Raw genomic sequence first — 5294 nt, forward strand, 5'->3', positions numbered from 1 at the left:
TGGCGAGTCGGGAAGGCTGACACAAAAACAAAAGTCCTCATCTTGAAGTTTGGAGACCTGGAAAAGAAGAGAGCCTTCCTCTCTAAGAGGATCGCTCTCAAAGGAGAAAAGATCTACCTAGATGAAGACCTCACCCCAGCCCAGTTAGCCCACAGGAGGGAAAATATGCCACGTGTTCTAGAGGCACGGAAAGCAGGTAAATGGGCTGTATACAGAGATGGAAGAGTCATCATCACAGAGAAAAGGACGGCATGACGGTGCGTGGCCTATGAGACCCTGAAGTTCACACTGTGGAATTGCAATGGCTCCCTTAAGACAGATGTAGGTTATTTTGAGGATACTTTCAAAGGTATAGACATTGCTATATATACTGAGACACATCAATGTAAAGACAGCCGTTTACCCGATGTATATGGATATAGATGGGAAAGTGTATATCGCCCTCAGCCGAGACGGCCTGGAGGGACGAGGGGATTAGGAGGTGTGGCAATTCTATTTAGAGAAGAGCTCCGAGATACAGTCCAAGTGGTACATAGAGATGTGGAGGCAAGATACATGTGGATCAGGTTACGTACAAGCAGAACTCGCGACATGTATATTGCCATATGCTATTTTCCCCCTGCATACTCTAAGTTTGCCCCTAAAGAGGCATCCCCGTATACACCACTATATGAGGACATAATGGGATACATGAGAATTGGGGATGTTCTACTAGTAGGAGACTTTAATGCATGCACAGGAAACAACCAATCTGCTTTCTTTGACACTAGTGATGAGATGTTCAGAGATATTGCATTAGATGAAGTGGGATTAGTTAGATCAGCCCAAGATAGAGAGATAACAGAATATGGAACACACCTACTGGCACTAGGAAGTGCACATGGTTTGGCCATCCTTAACGGGCTACCACAGTGGCCAAGATCTAATGGCTTCACATGTTGGAATAACAAGAAGGGGTCAAGCACAGTGGACTATTTGATTGGATCACCCAACTTGCTACCTGACATAAAAAGTTTTGAAATCTCGGACAGACCAATTGGATTAGTAGCAGACCATGCTATTCTAGCTTTCACAATGCAATATGGGCATATACATGAAGCACAGTCACATATACCAAAATTACCACGCTATGATTTTGTGGAAGCGACCTCACACATATACAGCATTACTGTGCGAGATGCATTGAGGGAGCTAGACACATAGGCCTCTCTGGATGAGTTTACAGGACAGTTGGCCGAGATAATACACATTTCAGCAGCATACGCTTTCCCACACACTACACCGTCAGATAAACCTCCACGAGGTAATGCTCCACAGAATGGCTGGTATGATGATGACTGCAGAGAGACACGAGCACGTTTTCAGCGAGAGCTGGCACTTGGTATATGCACCCATAAGCATGCTCGAACACTCTTCAAACGGTTGGTACGCAAAAAGAAGCAGGAATACTTGAGCAGACTAGAAACAGAAATGTATTCCATGTTCTTGGGGCAGGACAGCAAGAGAGCGTGGAAAAAGATGCATGAGAGCCAGCCACCCCTACAGATTACTAGACCGGATGATTGGCATGGATATGCTTGCACACTCTATGATATCCCTGGCCAAGAGCCTATGCCACTCCCCTCAACCTCAAGACCAGCAAATTGCAGATTTTTCACAGAAAAAAAAGTGAGGAATGCCATATGGAAGCTGAAAAATGGAAGAGCCCAAGACCATGAGGGTTTAGTGGCTGAACACTTCACGCATGCCTGTGATATTCTGGCACCAACGCTGGCTCACATCTTTAATAGGGCAGTCTGTGAGGGATTTCCAACCTATTGGTCAGACCATATTATTGTGCCACTCTTTAAGAGTGGAGACCCCGCGCTACCTAGTAACTACCGAACTATCATGATTGGACACATGCTAGCCAAGATATATGGCTCTATCGTGGAACAAGCATTGAGTGAATGGGCCGAGATGCATGGCCTGAGGTCAAAAGGCCAGGCTGGCTTCAGGAGGGGACATACAACTCTAGACCATATCTTTATGTTGAGGGCAATCATTGAAGAAGGCAAGACATTCAAGAAAAAGATCTATTGTTGTTTTGTGGACTTTCGCAAGGCCTTTGACACAGTGCCATGTGCTAGACTCATGAAAAGAATGCAAAACATTGATGTGCCCGTAGAGATACAGTGGAGTATCTATGCCCTATATGAGACAGTGATAGGCAGAGTACGAACACCTGAGGGCATCTCAGATACAGTCAATAGCACCATTGGGGTGAAACAAGGCTGTCCACTTTCACCGACACTTTTTGGGCTGTATATAGATGAAATTTCAGAATATGTGGATAGGACAGGTGGGGCCGGAGCCAACCTAGCTGGAGTGTTGATACCATTACTGCTTTATGCCGATGATATTGTACTTATATCTGACTCACGTGAGGGACTAAATAGACACTTGGATGCATTATCAGCTTTTTGCAGAGATAGAGATCTTAAGGTGAACCTTGGGAAAACTAAAGTTATGGTGTTTAACACTTCAGCTGCTTGGGTGACAAGAGCTGAGCACCAGTTTACTTTTGACGGAGAGCCAGTGGAGATGGTTAGGCAGTATGTTTATTTGGGGGTCACATTGAAGGGACCACAGTTCTCTTGGAGAGAGACATCAGAGGCTCGTTTGGCAAAAGCATATGCAGCCTTAGGGGCATTGGAGAGGCAATGTGCTCACATACAATTTCATGAGCCGCGCACCAAACTGTGGCTTTTTGACACCTTGGTTACACCCACACTCCTATATGGGGCAGCTATTTGGGGTCCGAGTCTGTTTCACACGAGGAGACAGCCTTTGGGAGACCAGGATGGACCAGAGAAGGAATACTATGATGGATGGGAGCATATGGAAAGACCACTGGTCATGAGGATCTCACGCATGATACGAGCGAAGAGCTCGACCCCACATGAGATTATCAGAGCTGAGTTGGGGGCATCACCCATGGTGGCTGAGGCCTTGGTTCAGGCAGTGACTTTCATACATAGACTATGGGAGCTCCCCCAAGATAGATACCCACGGCTAGCCCTGGCCTCTTCTAGACAACTAGTAGCAGACGGTGACAGACACTGTTGGTATGCTCAGATGAGCACATGGATGCGTCTACATGGTCTGCAGATTGACAGACTACCCCCCTTTGACTATAGCCTGGATTGCCCTACACTTGACCTAAGCCGATCAGAGCTAAACCATGTGATTAGAGCAGACATACTGAAGTTAGATACGGAGAAGACCTGGATCCGACCCCCCTCGCCCCATGGCACGAGGATGGCACACTACCAGACCCACTTCCTCCAGGTATCTGAGGATGGTTTCATCACCCGACCCAATTACATGGACACACAGCTGCCTCATGGACTACGCACAGCTATTGGTCAGATCCGCACCTCATCCCACCACCTGAGGATTGAGACAGGCAGATGGGAGGGTATACAGACAGAAGAACGCATATGCCCACTATGCGACAGAGAGCTAGAGACAGTGGAACACTACATCTGCCGATGCACTGTATATTACGACATACGAGGTAGATACCACTGTCTGTCGAGAGGGTTTTGGACCCCTGAGACGGATCATGCAGTATGAGGATCAGAGATGCTTGGGATTTTTCCTCTTGGAGCTCCAGAGGCGCAGAGCAACAATTCTACGGAGTAGGAGGCCCCCACAGCTCGGCTCACATAGACAGAGAGCAGTCACTGACTTTTTCATGGATACACGACAGAGTATGGCAGATACCACTACTACTGCCACACAGCCTACAGGAATACATCATCATTGGACCTCATCTTCTGTAGGTGTCCCTTTGGATAGAGCAGTGGCACTTAGCCGGTCTAGGCGCCCACGTCCACCCGGACGAAGGCCTAGACATCCACACCACAGACAAATTAAAGCCATCATTGAGCGCCACAGGAGACAGATGCCAAGACGCCTTAGCTATGCAGAGATACACTTCCCTAGAGAACAGACATATCATTGATGGAGAGTTTTCCTTTCTCTACTCTCACTTTCAGATCACTGACATGTTTCCCTTTTATGGGACACTATTTCATTTCATTTCATTTCCTTTTCAGTCTCATAGGCATGTTTTTCATCTTTCTTCTCGTTCTAGATGAGAAACACACCATCATCATTGTATGTATTGTTTTGGTCTCATAGGCCACATTGGCCTTTTAGAGACGTTAATATACTCTCTCTCTCTCTCTCTCTCTCTCTCTCTCTCTCTCTCTCTCTCTCTCTCTCTCTCTCTCTCTCTCTCTCTCTCTCTCTCTCTCTCTCTCTCTCATTCTCGATCCTTTCCATCCAACATCGGTAGCATGACTCTTGAGAAGCACGAGGCCTTCAATTTGCATTCCATCTATGTGGAGAGGGGCACAAAGAAGTCCAACTCCCACCATTGGACATTGTTGTTGCCCTATCTTTTTTTTTTTGCAAATAAAGTGTGGCTAATTATATTACTTCAGAAAAAAACCTAAATACAAAGAAGTGTTCATGCTCAATAGACCAAGCTGGAGCTGGTGAAAGTCATAGATACATCATATATACAAGCCGCTCAAGGCGGTCTGGGGGGGATAGGGGCAAGAAGCCATGGAGGGGGGATATATCACCATCTCGGGCTGCCTGCTTGCATCATGAAGAATAGGTCCTGGCCGCCCCAAGTGCGCATGAAATGACCTCGGAGCTCCTCATGAGCCCTAGACTTGCCCTGCACCTGATCCCATCAGCCTCGAAGGGAGTGGATGATGGAGGTCCAAAGCTCCGCTAAGGTCGCTTGTACTGAAAGTCTCTCTCCGCCAAAAGCCACCTGACACCGCGCCTTCCAGATATGCCAACCAGTAAGACTCCCTATGATTTCCCATATCTTAGAGCGGTCTGCTGTGGGCTCCAGTACTTGGCGGATGGGTAGAGCCTCTAAACCCACCACTGCGCACGACCCTGGCTCGATCATGAATATCGTGTCCTATATCCTGGCCTCATACAGAAGGTGACGGCCCTGGCTGACCGGCTACCGGCAGAAAGCACCCCAAGAGATACATCCAAGGCTGGGTGCTATGCGATGTAAGATGTGGCATACTTCTCTCCACACGAGTTGTGCCGCCTCACACGACCAAAGGCAGTGCTTTGGGTTTTCCATCGACTGCTGTGTGCAGCACTTAGAAACTCCCTCCTTCTGCATCTGGGCAAGCCAGCTTCCCACCGCCAAGCCTCCATATGCCACCAGCCATAAAAAGTATGATACCCTCCTCGGCCTCCAGCTGTCCCAT

At 47.7% G+C, this 5294-nt stretch overlaps 1 pseudogene; it reads left to right on the top strand.

The window, feature by feature from the left end:
• Positions 1–258: 258 nt before the first annotated feature.
• Positions 259–5092, top strand: LOC148014798 (uncharacterized; annotated as a pseudogene).
• Positions 5093–5294: the final 202 nt, after the last annotated feature.

The sequence above is a fragment of the Lygodium microphyllum genome, chromosome 24 (genome assembly GCF_053477565.2).
Source record: "Lygodium microphyllum isolate KBCC chromosome 24, Lygodium_microphyllum_v1.1.10, whole genome shotgun sequence".
In the NCBI taxonomy this organism is placed as follows: Eukaryota; Viridiplantae; Streptophyta; class Polypodiopsida; order Schizaeales; family Lygodiaceae; genus Lygodium; species Lygodium microphyllum.